The 14,598-nt window shown below is 41.0% G+C and overlaps 1 long non-coding RNA gene across 3 annotated transcripts in view; it reads right to left on the bottom strand.

Moving 5' to 3' along the window:
- The window catches only part of LOC129036929 (uncharacterized), an 806,216-nt gene that overhangs the window by 681,876 nt on the left and 109,742 nt on the right, over positions 1-14,598 (bottom strand). The gene's annotated exons all lie outside the window — the stretch shown is intronic.

The following is a 14,598-nucleotide window of genomic DNA, read 5'->3' as shown; positions in this document are numbered from 1 at the left end:
AAAATTAGGAAAACTGTTACCGAGGTTCACAAGGAATCATATATATAAGTATAATTACTTTAACGTTGTTCATTCACATTGTTTATACAGTCTGGGCATGGTGGCTCACACCTGTAACCCCAGCACTTTGAGAGGCTGAGGTGGGAGGTTCACTTGAGCCCAGGAGTTCAAGACCAGCTCTCCATTTTAAATATTAAATACATTTTGTAAAATACACATTTCTTGTTGGGTATGACAATGCCTTTGTTGTCCCCACATCCATTCCAACAACCATTTTCCCACCCCTTAAGTTCACATTTTTGTCTTTATGAGGCTATTTGTGTCCATGCCTGTTAGGAGAAAGGCTTTAAGACATGACATAAAAGTTTTGTTTCAACTAAGAAATAAGCAACAGTTGGAGACATACTACAGTGGATAGTGTAGTAGTCCACCCTGATCTTTCTTCAGGGTCAGGCCCAGCCATTCCCAGCCCAGCTACGAATGCCCCTCTGCTGATACAGCCCTTGGCCACAGAGAACTGCCTCACCCAATAATCTTAAGATATAAACACCAAGTCTCTTGCCCCAGTTTATAAATACTCTGAAGAGCCAATGCAGTTCAAGGATACTCCAGCCTCACCTTCATTGGATCCAATCAGGTCTCAGTTGCAATGACGTTCTCCTGCCCAATTTGACATCACTCACTTCTTTACAGATCTCTTTCCCAAGAGCACTCACCAATACATCTTCTACATGCAACTCTATATATTGACGTCTAATTTCAGCTAATCCACTCTAAGACAAAAGTTCTCCAAAATAAATACCCCCCTTCTTAAGAAATTACATTAAGAAGAAAATACTTGAAAAGAAATGTGCTTTACATATGTCGAAAGGTTCCATATTGAATGTTATTGTAATTTTTTCAAAAGATATCTATGGTTCTTCAGTGACACAATCGTAACATACCAGCATCTAAGCATAAGTCTACCTAGCCAAAAATCTGGGTTTGGAGAAATTTCTAAATAGTTTGAGAAAACTCTCAAATATACATTCATATGAAACTCACCATTTCAAAAGGCTAAAAGTTTTACATTTTGTCAATAATTATATATTTTGGAAATAAAGTATTGAATACCCAGACCATCTTTTTGATATAAACATAATAGTTTAAATTTTCATTAAAATTAATATTTTCAGAGGCAGTTCCAAGATGGCCAAACAGGAACAGCTCCAGTCTGCAGCTCCCAGTGTGAGTGACACAGAAGACGGGTAATTTCTGCATTTCCAACTGAGGTACCTGGTTCATCTCATGGGGGCTTGTTGGACAGTGGATGCAGGACAGTGGGTGCAGCCCACCGAGTGTGAGCCAAAGCAGGGCGAGGCATCGCCTCATGCGGGAAGTGCAAGGGGTCAGGGAATTCCCTTTCCCAACCAAGGGAAGCTGTAACAGATGGCACCTGGAAAATCAGGTCACTCCCACCCTAATACTGCACTTTTCCAATGGTCTTAGCAAAAGGCACACCAGAAGATTATATCCTGTGCCTGGCTCCGAGGGTCCCACGCCCACGGAGCCTTGCTCATTGCTAGCACAGCAGTCTGAGATCAAACTGCAAGGTGGCAGCGAGACTGGGGGAGGGGTGCCCACCATTGCTGAGGCTTGAGGAGGTAAACAAAGCAGCTGCGAAGCTCGAACTGGGTGGAGCCCACCTCAGCTCAAGGAGACCTGCCTGCCTCTATAGACTCCACCTCTGGGGGCAGGGCATAGCTGAACAAAAGGCAGCAGAAACTTCTGCAGACTAAAATGTTCCTGTCTGACAGCTTTGAAGAGAGTAGTGGTTCTCCCATCACTTTTTTGAGATCTGAGAATGGACAGACTGCCTCCTGAAGTGGGTACCTGACCCTCGAATAGCCTAAATGGGAGGCACCCCCAGTAGAGGAAGACTGATAACTCACACAGCCAGGTACCCCTCTGAGATGAAGCTTTCAGAGGAACGATCAGGCAGAAACATTGGCTGTTCAGCAATATTCACTGTTCTGCAGCCTCTGCTGCTGATACCTAGGAAAACAGGGTCTGGAGTGGACCTCCAGCAAACTCCAACAGACCTGCAGTTGAGGGTCCTGACTGGTAGAAGGAAAACTAACAAACAGAAACGACATCCACACCAAAATCCCATCTGTACGTCACCAACATCAAAGACCAAAGGTAGATAAAATCACAAAGATGTTGAAAAAACAGCAGAAAAGCTGAAAATTCTAAAAATTGAGCGCCTCTCCGCCTCCAAAGGAACACAGCTCCTTGCTAGCAACAGAACAAAGCTGGACAGAGAATGACTTTGATGAGTTGTGAGAAGAAGGCTTCAGAAGATCAAACTTCTCCGAGCTAAAGGAGGAAGTTCGAACCCATCGCAAAGAAGCTAAAAACCTTGAAAAAAGATTAGATGACTGGCTAACTAGAATAACCAGTGTAGAGAAGTCCTTAAATGACCTGATGGAGCTGAAAACCATGGCATGAGAACTACATGACAAATGCACAAGCTTCAGTAATCAATTCGATCAACTGAAAGAAAGGGTATCAGTGATTGAAGATCAAATTAATCAAATGAAGCGAGAAGAGAAGTTTAGAGAAAAAAGACTAAAAAGAAATGAACAAAGCCTCCAAGAAATATGGGACTATGTGAAAAGACCAAATCTATGCCTGATTGGTGTACCTGAAAGTGATGGGGAGAATGGAACCAAGTTGGAAAACACTAGGATATTATCTAGGAGAACTTCCCCAACCTAGCAAGGCAGGCCAACATTCAAACTCAGGAAATACAGAGAATGCCACAAAGATACTCCTCAAGAAAAACAACTCCAACACACATAATTGTCAGATTCACCGAAGTTGAAATGAAGGAAAAAATGTTAAGGGCAGCCAGAGAGAAAGGTCGGGTTACCCACAAAAGGAAGCCCATCAGACCAACAGCTGATCTCTTGGCAGAAACTCTACAAGCCAGAATAGAGTGGGGGCCAATATTCAACATTCTTAAAGTAAAGACTTTTCAACCCAGATTTCATATCCAGCCAAACTAAGCTTCATAAGTAAAGGAGAAATAAAATCCTTTACAGACAAGCAAATGTTGAGAGATTTTGTCACCACCAGGCCTACCCTACAAGAGCTCCTGAAGGAAGCACTAAACATGGAAAGGAACAACCGGTACCAGACACTGCAAAAACCTGCCAAATTATAAAGACCATTGATGGTAGGAAAAAACTGCATCAACTAACGAGGAAAATAACCAGTTAACATCATAATGACAGGATCAAATTCACACATAAAAATATTAACCTTAAATGTAAATGGGCTAAATGCTCGAATTAAAAGACACAAACTGGCAAATTGGATAGAGTCAAGACTCATCAGTGTGCTGTATTCAGGACACCCATCTCACATGCAGAGACACACATAGGCTCAAAATACAGGGATGGAGGAAGATCTACCAAGCAAATGGAAAACAAAAAAAAGTAAGGGTTGCAATCCTAGTCTCTGATAAAACAGACTTTAAACAAACGAAAATCAAAAGAGACAAAGAAGGCCATTACCTAATGGAAAGGGGGTCAATTCAACAACAGCTAACTATCCTAAATATATATGCACCCAATACAGGAGCACCCAGATTCATAATGCAAGTCCTTAGAGACCTACAAAGAGACTTGGACTCCCACACAATAATAATGGGAGACTTTAACACCCCACTGTCAACATTAGACAGATCAATGAGACAGAAAGTTAACAAGGATATCCAGGACTTGAACTCAGCTCTGCAACAAGCAGACCTAACAGACGTCTACAGAACTCTCCACCCCATATCAACAGAATATACATTCTTCTCAGCACATCACACTTATTCCAAAATTGACCACACAGGTGGAAGTAAAGCACTCCTCAGCAAATGTAAAAGAACAGAAATTATAACAAACTGTCTCTCAGACCACAGTGCAATCAAACTAGAACTCAGGATTAAGAAACTCACTCAAAACTGCTCAACTACATGGAAACTGAACAACCTGTTCCTGAATGACTACTGGGTACCTAACGAAATGAAGGCAGAAATAAAGATGTTCTTTGAAACCAATGAGAACAAAGACACAACATAGCAGAATCTCTGGGACACATTTAAGGCAGTGTTTAGAGGGAAAATTATGGCACTAAATGCCCACAAGAGAAAGCAGGAAAGATTTAAAATTGACACTCTAACATCACAATTGAAAGAACTAGAGAAGCAAGGGCAAACACATTCAAAAGCTAGCAGAAGGCAAGAAATAACTAAGGTCAGAGCAGAACTGAAGAAGATAGAGACACAAAAAATCCTTCAAAAAATCAATGAATCCAGGTGCTGTTTTTTTGAAAAGATCAACAAAATTCATAGACCACTAGCAAGATAAATAAAAAAGAAAAGAGAGAAGAATCAAATAGGTGCAATAAAAAATGATAAAGGGGATATTACCACTGATCCCACAGAAATATAAACTACCATCAGAGAATACTATAAACACCTCCATGCAAATAAACTAGAAAATCTAGAAGAAATGGATACATTCCTCAACACATACACCCTCCCAAAACTAAACCAGGAAGAAGTTGAATCTCTGAATAGACCAATAACAGGCTCTGAAATTGAGGCAATAATTAATAGGCTATCAACCAAAAAAACTCCAGGACCAGAAGGATTCACAGCCAAATTCTACCACAGGTACAAAGAGGAGATGGTACCATTCCTTCTGAAACTATTCCAATCAATAGAAAAAGAGGGAATCCTCCCTAACTCATTTTACAAGGCCAGCATCATCCTGATACTAAAGCCTGGCAGAGACACAACAAAAAAAGAGAATTTTAGACCAATATTCCTGATGAACATTGATGCAAAAATCCTCAATAAAATACTGGCAAACCAATCCAGCAGCACATCAAAAAGCTTAGGCACCATGATCAAGTGGGCTTCGTCCCTGGGAAGCAAGGCTGGTTCAATAAATGCAAATCAATAAATGTAATCCAGCATACAAACAGAACCAAAGACAAAAACCACATGATTATCTCAATAGATGCAGAAAAGGCCTTTGACAAAATTCAACAACCCTTCATGCTAAAAACTCTCAATAAATTAGGTATTGATGGGACATATCTCAAAATAATAAGAGCTATTTGTGACAAACCCATAGCCAATATCACACTGAATGGGCAAAAACTGGAAGCATTTCCTTTGAAAACTGGCACAAGACAGGGATGCCCTCTCTCACCACTCCTATTCAACACAGTGTTGGAAGTTCTGGCCAGGGCAATCAGGCAGGAGAAAGAAATAAAGGGTATTCAATTAGAAAAAGAGGAAGTCAAATTGTCCCTGTTTGCAGATGACATGATTGTATATCTAGAAAACCCCATCGTCTCAGCCCAAAATCTCCTTAAGCTGATAAGCAACTTCAGCAAAGTCTCAGGATACAAAATCAATGTGCAAAAATCGCAAGCATTCTTATACACCAATAACAGACAGAGAGCCAAATCACGAGTGAACTCCCATTCACAATTGCTTCAAAGAGAATAAAATACCTAGGAATCCAACTTACATTTCAAGGGCTGTGAAGGACCTCTTCAAGGAGAACTACAAACCACTGCTCAATGAAATAAAAGAGGACACAAACAAATGGAAGAACATTCTATGCTCATGGATAGCAAGAATCAATATGAATATGGCCATACTGCCCGAGATAATTTATAGATTCAATACCATCCCTCATCAAGCTACCAATGACTTTCTTCACAGAATTGGAAAAAACTACTTTAAAGTTCACATGGAACCAAAAAGACCCCACATTGCCAAGTCAATCCTGAGCCAAAAGAACAAAGCTGGAGGCATCATGCTACCTGGCTTCAAACTATACTACAAGGCTACGGTAACCAAAACAGCATGGTACTGGTACCAAAACAGAGACATAGACCAATGGAACAGAACAGAGTCCTCAGAAATAATATTGTGTCCGGAATTGGTGGGTTCTTGGTCTCATTGACTTTAAGAATGAAGCCGCGGACCCTCACGGTGAGTGTTACAGTTCTTAAAGGCGGCGTGTCTGGAGTTTCTTCCTTCTGATAGTCAGATGTGTTCGGAGTTTCTTCCTTTTGGTGGGTTGGTGGTCTCACTGGCTCAGGAGTGAAGCTGCAGACTTTCACAGTGAGTGTTACAGCTCTTAAGGCAGCGCATCTGGAGTTGTTCGTTCCTCCCAGTGGGCTCGTGGTCTCGCTGGCTCAGAAGTGAAGCTGCAGACCTTCGCGGTGAGTGTTACAGTTCATAAAGGCAGTGTGGACCCAAAGAGTGAGCAGTAGCAAGATTTATTGCAAACAGCAAAAGAAAAAAGCTTCCACAGTGTGGAAGGGGACCCGAGCAGGTTGCCACTGCCGGCTCGGGCAGCCTCCTTTTATTCTCTTATCTGACCCCACCCACATCCTGCTGATTGGTAGAGCCGAGTGGTCTGTTTTGACAGGGTGCTGATTGGTGCATTTATAATCCCTGAGCTACACACAAAGGTTCTCCACGTCCCCACCAGATTAGCTAGATACAGAGTGTCGACACAAAGGTTCTCCAAGGCCCCACCAGAGTAGCTAGGTACAGAGTGTCGATTGGTGCATTCACAAACCCTGAGCTAGACACAGGGTGTTGATAGGTGTGTTTACAAACCTTGAGCTAGATACAGAGTGCCAATTGGTGTATTTACAATCCCTGAGCTAAACATAAAGGTTCTGCACATCCCCACCAGACTCAGGAGCCCAGCTGGCTTCACCCAGTGGATCCCGCACCAGGGCTGCAGGTGGAGCTGCCTGCCAGTCCTGCGCCTGAGCCCACACTCCTCAGCCCTTGGGTGGTTGATGGGACTGGGCACCATGGAGCAGGGGGTGGTGCTCATCGGGGAGGCTCGGGACACACAGCAGCCCACGGAGGGGGTGGGAGGCTCAGGCATGGCAGGCTGCAGGTCCCAAGCCCTGCCCCATGGGAAGGCAGCTAAGGCCCCGCAAGAAATCGAGCACAGCACTGGTGGGCTGGCACTGCTGGGGGACACAGTACACCCTCCACAGCCGCTGGCCTGGGTGCTAAGCCCCTCATTGCCTGGGGCCGGCAGGGTCGGCGGGCTGCTCTGAGTGCAGGGCCCACTAAGCTCACGCCCACCTGGAACTCCAGCTGGCCCACAAGCGCCACACACAGCCAGGTTCCCACTCGCGCCTCTCCATCCACACCTCCCTGCAAGCTGAGGGAGCCGGCTTCAGCCTTGGCCAGCCCAGAAAGGGGCTCCCACAGTGCAGCGGTGGGCTGAAGTGCTCCTCAAGTGCCGCCAAAGTGGGAGCCCAGGTAGCAGAGGCGCCAAGAGCAAGCAAGGGATCTGAGGACTGCCAGCACACTATCACCTCTCAATACCACACATCTACAACCATCTGATCTTTGACAAACCTGACAAAAACAAGAAATGGGGAAATGATTCCCTATTTAATAAATGGTGCTGGGAGAACTGGCTAGCCATATGTAGAAAGCTGAAACTTGATCCCTTCCTTACACCTTATACAAAAATTAATTCAAGATAGATTAAAGACTTACATGTTAGACCTGAAACCATAAAAACCCTAGAAGAAAACCTAGGCAATACCATTCAGGACATAGGCATGGGCAAGGACATCATGTCTAAAACACCAAAAGCAATGGCAACAAAAGCCAAAATTGACAAATGGGATCTAATTTAACTAAAGAGTTTCTGCACAGCAAAAGAAACTACCATCAGAGTGAACAGGCAACCTACAGAATGGGAGAAAATTTTTGCAATCTACTCATCTGACAAAGGGCTAATATCCATAATCTACAATGAACTCCAACAAATTTACAAGAAAAAAACAAACAACCCCATCAAAAAGTGGGCAAACGATATTAACAGACACTTCTCAAAAGAAAACATTTATGCAGTGAACAGACACATGAAAAAATGCTCATCATCACTGGCCATCAGAGAAATGCAAATCAAAACCACAATCAGATACCATCACACCAGTTAGAATGGCCATCATTCAAAAGTCAGGAAACAACAGGTGCTGGAGAAGATGTGGAGACAGAGGAACACTTTTACACTGTTGGTGGGACTGTAAACTAGTTCAACCATTGTGGAAGACAGTGTGGTGATTCCTCAGGATCTAGAACTAGAAATACCATTTGACTCAGCCATCCCATTACTGGGTATATACCCAAAGGATTATAAATCATGCTGCTATAAAGACACATGCACATGTATGTTTACTGCGGCACTATTCGCAATAGCAAAGACTTAGAACCAACCTAAATGTCCATCAATGATAGACTGGATTAAGAAAATGTGGCATATATACACCATGGAATACTATGCAGCCATAAAAAAGGATGAGTTCATGTCCTTTGTAGGGACATGGATGAAGCTGGAAACCATCATTCTCAGCAAACTGTCACAAGAACAAAAAACCAAACGCTGCATGTTCTCACTCATAGGTGGGAATTGAACAATGAGAACACATGGACACAGGAAGGGGAACATCACACACTGGGGCCTGTCATGGGGTGGGGGGAGGAGGGAGGGGATAGCATTAGGGGATATACCTAATGTAAATGACAAGTTAATGGGTGCAGGACACCAACATGGCAACCTACCCTAGAACTTAAAAGTATAATAAAAAATAAATAAATAAAAAATAAAATCAAATAAATTATGACAAGAAAGCTTTTCTGATCCGAAAAAAAAATTAAATCAAATTAATATTTCCTTAATTTCATTATTTTTTTAAATTTAAAATTTGAAATGAAAATACCATTTTAAATCTGATAGTATTGATATAGGAGTTAAGAAGGAATTACTTAGGCTAATAGCAAGGGCATGGGTGCCCTCGGTAAGGCTTTTCTTTTTTTTTTTTTTTTTAATGAAAAGCAGCCCCACATCATTTTCTGTAAAATCAGCCTGTAAAATCAGGCTGCAGACATAGACAAGCAAGCTGGGAGCTTGCATGGGTCAATGCCAGCAGGAACTAGGGACTAGATATGTTCAAAATGGTGGCTTCATCTTCCCTCTTCTTTGTCAGCCTAGAGTATAGTAAAGAGCAGACAAGACAGCACTGATCAACTGGAAAGTCCATTTGCATAATAAGATTAGGGTGGGGCCACCAGCCTTCCCTGTGCACTATGTAAACATCATATCTGATAGAACCAATCTGTGAGCCCTACAAACATCAGACACCAGCATCTCCAGCCTGCCTATAAAATTTGCTGCAGTCTGCTGCTCTTCTCTCTCCTTTCTTGTGTCTATCATTTCCACTCCTTAACCACCCACTTGTGTCCATGTCCTGAATTATTTCTCAGCACACAACAATAAACCCCCATGGTATATACCTGTTGCTTGGTCGTATGGTCGCTTCAGTATTAAATACCATGGCCAGGCATGGTGGCTCACGCCTGTAATCCCAGTACTTTGGGAGGCCAAGGCGGGCGGATCACGAGGTCAGGAGTTCGAGACCAGCCTGGCCAACATAGTGAAACCTCGCTCTACTAAAAATACAGAAATAACCTGGGCATGGTGACATGCACCTGTAACCCCAGCTACTTGGGAGGCTGGGGTAGGAGAATTGCTTGAACCCGGGAGGCAGAGGTTGCAGTGAAGCGAGATCATGCCACTGCACTCCAGCCTGGGCAACAGAGCAAGACTGTCTAAAAATATAAAAAATGAAAATAAAGAGCTTATGTATTAGAGAGACAAAAGAGGCACAGCAACATGGCCAAATTCTCTAGTGATCGTCCCCCTGCAGGAACACCAAACTGAACAACTATCTACACAAGAAAGCATCCTCATAAGAACCAAAAAAAAAAAAAGTGAGTGATTACTATACCTGCTTTTAACAAAATATCAAGGAGAGAGGCATTAAGGAGGGTAGGAAAGATAGTCTTGCATTGCCTATACCACCCTTCCGTCATTTCGTGGCAGCACAGTCCAGACAATTAGTATGATTTGGGAAGGCAGAGTGAAGTGAGTGTTGAACTTTGCATTGGAACTCAGTGCTACCTGTCATAGCAAAACACAATGCAAGGCAGAGAGCTTTGCTGGTATCCACAGAGGAAACATTTAGACCAGCCCTGGGCCAGAGGGAAACTCTCAGCCCCAGCAGGAGGAACCCAAATCACAGCTGGTTCCACCACTGGCTGACTAAAGTGACCTAGGGCCTGGAATAAAACCGAGTGACCATCTGGCCAAAAGGACTACTGTCCTTGGGCAAGGCCTGGTGCTGCACTAGTCTCAGAGGCAATGAGACTTGGGGTGCATGTGACCCAGTGTTATACCAGCTGTGGCAGCTAAGAGAATAAAACTGAGTGGCTGTCTGCCCAAAGGACTATAGTCCTTGGGCAAGGCCTGGTGCTGCTCTAGTCTCAGAGGCAATGGGACTTGGGGTGCATGTGACCCAGTGTAACACCAGCTGTGGCAGCTAAGAGTTTACTCATATCACCCCTCCCAGAACTCTTGGCAGTGCAGCTTGGGGAGAGATTCCTGCTTGGGGAAAAGAGAGGGAAGAATACAGAGGACTTTGTCTTACAAGTTGGGTACTAGCTTACCCACAGTAAAATAAACATCAAGAAGAGCCCTAAAGCCCCTGATTCTAGGCCCTAGCTCCTGAACAGCATTTCTACCCCCATCCTGGGCTGGAGGAGAACTTGCCAACCTGAAGGGAAAGACACAAGCCTGGCTAGACTCACCAACTCCTGACTAAAGTGCCCTTGGCCCTTGATAAACATCAGCTTTAGCCAGGTAATAGTGACCACAGACCTTGAGCAAGACCCAGTCCTGTGCTGGTTATAAGTCGGACCCAACAGGGTCCCAGTCATGATGGCCATTGGTGTGCTTGTGACACCCCTTCCCCAACCCCAGGCAGTTCAGCACAGAGACTCCATTTGTTTAGGGGAAAGTAAGGGAAGAGGACAGGAGTCTCTGCCTGATAATCCAGTGAATTCTCTCAGATCTTATCCAAACCACCACCAAAGCAGTACCACTAGGAGTCTCTGTGACTCTTGTCACAGAGGCGCCTCTGTGACTCTTGCAGAGTCACAGCGTTACTGGGCTTGGGGTGCCCCCTAATGTAGATGTGGCTGCACTGACCAAAATCTTAGATCACAACACTCAATTCCCTTTGAATACTTGGAAAGCCTTCCTAATATGGATGGGTGCAAACAAGTCCAAACTACAAAGATTGGAATAAATACCTAGCTCTTCAACGCCTAGACATCAATTAATGTCCACAAAGATCAAGAGCATCCAAGAAAACATGACCTCACCAAACAGACTAAATAATAAATCAACGGCCAATCTTAGAGTGACAGAGATATATGAATTTTCAGACAGGGAATTCAAAATAGCTGTCTTGAGGAAGCTAAACAAACTCCAAGATAACACAGACAAGGAATTCAGAATTCTACCAGAGAAATTTAACAAAGAGTAATTAATTTTTTAAAATATCAAGCAGAAATTTGGGAGCTTAAAAATTAAATTGACAAATTGAAAAATAAATGCAAAGTCTTTAGCAAGCAGAATTGATGAAGCAGAAGAAAGAATTAGTAAACCTGAAGATAGGCTGTATGAAAATACAGTCAGAGAAGACAGAAAAGAGAAGAAAGCATAACTACAAGATCCAGAAAATAGCCTCAAAGGGTCAAATCTAAGAGTTGTTGGCCTTAAAGAGGAAGCAGAGAGAGAGAGAAACAGAGACAGACAGAGAGAGAGAGAGAAGTTTATTCAAAGAAATAATAACAGGGAACTTTTCAAACACAGAGAAAGATATGAATACCCAGGTACAAGAAGGTCACAGAATACCAATAAGATTCAACCCAAAAAAGATGATCTCAAGGTATATAATAGTCAGACTCTCAAAGAGCAAGGATAAAGAAAGAATCCTAAAAGCCACAAGAGAAAAGAAGCAAATAACATATGAGGGAGCTCTGATATGTCTGGCAGCAGACTTCTCAGCAGAAGCCTTACCAGCTAGGACAGAGTGAAATGACATATTCAAAGTGCTGAAGGAAAACAAACTCAACCTAGAATAATATATCCAGCAAAATTATCCTTCAAACATGAAGGAGAAATAAATACTTTCACAGAAAACAAAAACTGAGAGATTTTATCAAATACCAGATCTGTCTTACAAGAAATACTAAAGGGAATTCTTCAATCTGAAAGAAAAAGATGTGAATGAACAATAAGAAATCCTCTAAAGGTATAAAACTAAATCACTGATAATAATAAGTACACAGACAAATACGGAATACTTTAAAACTATAACTGCAGTGTGTAAAATACTCAGATATTTAGTAGGAAGACTAAAAGACAAACCTACCAAAAATTAGTAACTACAACTTTTTAAGAGCTTGACAATATAAAAATATATAAATTGAGATGGCAAAAAGTCAAAAAGCAGGAGGATGGAGTTAAAGTGTAGAGTTTTTTAGTATTCTCTGTGCTTATTTGTTTTATTTTACTTCCTTGTAATCAGAGTTAACTTGTGATCAGTTTAAAATATTTGGTTATAAGATGTTATTTGCAAACCTCATGGTAAACATAAAAAAACCTGTAATAAACACACAGATATTTTAAAAACAACAAATTAAAACATACTATCAGAGAAAATTACTTTTGCACAAAAAGTGCTTTTCTTTCATCCTTTCTGTCGTCTTTCTGTCAGTGAAGGAATTGAGAAAGAAATTTTTAAAGTTTCTTGAAACAAATAAAAAATGGAAACACATGTACCAAATTCTTGGGATGCAGCAAAAGCAATAATAAGGGGGAACTTTAAAGCAACAAACATATACCAAAAAAATAGATAAACTTCAAATAAACAATATAACAATGCATCTTAAAGAACTAGAAAAACAAAAGCAATGAAAACCCAAATTAGTAGAAGAAAATAAATAATAAAGATCAGAGCAAAATAAATACAATTTAGGCTAAAAATGTAAACGATCAAGGAAACAAAAAGATAAACAAAATCTTTTGTGAAAAGATAGACAAAATTGACAAACTGTAGCCACATTAACTAAGAAAAAAACAGAAAAGACTCAATAAATAAAACCAGAGATGAAAAAGGAGACATTACAACTGATACCACAGAAATCCAAATGATCATTAAAAACTATTGTGAACAACTATATGCCAATAAATTAGAAAAACTGGTAGAAACAGATAAATCCCTAGGCATATTACAACCTGCAAAGTGTGAACCACGAAGAAATCCAAAACCTGAATAGATCGTAATAAGTAAAGAGACAGAAGAGTAATAAAATGTCTCCCATCAAAGACAAGCCCAGGACCCAATGACTTCACTGCTAAATTCTACCAAACATTTAAATAAGAAATCATATAAATCATACTCAAACTACGTCAAAAATTTGAGGAGGAGGGAATACTTTCAAACTCATTCTACGAGGCTAGCATTACACTAATATGGAAACCAGACAAATCTACAATAACAACAACAAAAAAACCTACAAGCCAATATTCCTGATGAAAACAAATGCAAAAATTCTCAACAAATACTAGTAAACCAAATTCAACAACACATTAAAAAGATCATTTATCATGATCAAGTAGGATTCATCCCAGAAATGTGAGATTGGTTCAACATATGCAAATTTTAAGATGTGATACATCACATTAACAGAATGAAGGACAAATCCACATGATCATTTTAGTAGATACCAAGAAAAATCAACTGATAAACTTCAGCATCAGGCCTGGCACAGCAGTGGCTCATGCTTGTAATCCCAACACTTTGGGAGGTTGAGGCAGGAGGATCCTTTGAGACCAGGAGTTCGAGACCAGCCTAGGCAACATAGCAAAATCCTATCTCTATAAAAGAAAGAAAGATAAGAGAAACATTTTTCACAAGGCATCCATTTGCATAAAAAAATTCATATCAGTTTATGGTAGACACTTTCAAAAAACTGGGTAGATGGAACATACTTCAACATGATAAAACCCATATATTACAAACCCACAGCTAGTATCATACAGAACAGGGAAAATCTAAAAGCCTTCTCTAAGTTCTGAAACAAGATAAGGATGCCTACTTCCACCATTTTTATTCAACATAGTACTAAAGTCCTAGCTAGAGCAAGTTAACAAAAGAAAGAAAGAAAGGGCATTCAAACTGGAAAGGAGGAAGTCAACTTATTTTTGTCTGCAGATAATAAGATCTTATATTTGGGACAATCTAAAGATTCCACCAAAAAAAAAAAAACTATTATAACTGATAAACAAATTCAGTAAAGTTGCAGGATACAAAACCAACATACACAAATCAGTATATTTCTATATGCCAACACTGAACAATCTGAAAAGAAATGAAGAAAGTAATATCATTTACAGTAGCTACAATTAAAATAAAATACCTAGGAATTAACTTGACCAAATAAATGAAAGATCTTTACAATGAAAATCATAAAGCATTGATGAAAGAAATTGAAGAGGACACACCCAAAAAATGAAAAGATATTTTATGCTCATGAATTGGAAGAATCAGTATTATTAAAATATCTATACTACTCAAAGTAATCTA

Source organism: Pongo pygmaeus, chromosome 4 (genome assembly GCF_028885625.2).
Source record: "Pongo pygmaeus isolate AG05252 chromosome 4, NHGRI_mPonPyg2-v2.0_pri, whole genome shotgun sequence".
Lineage (NCBI taxonomy): Eukaryota > Metazoa > Chordata > Mammalia > Primates > Hominidae > Pongo > Pongo pygmaeus.
This window is presented reverse-complemented; position numbering and strand designations above follow the sequence as displayed.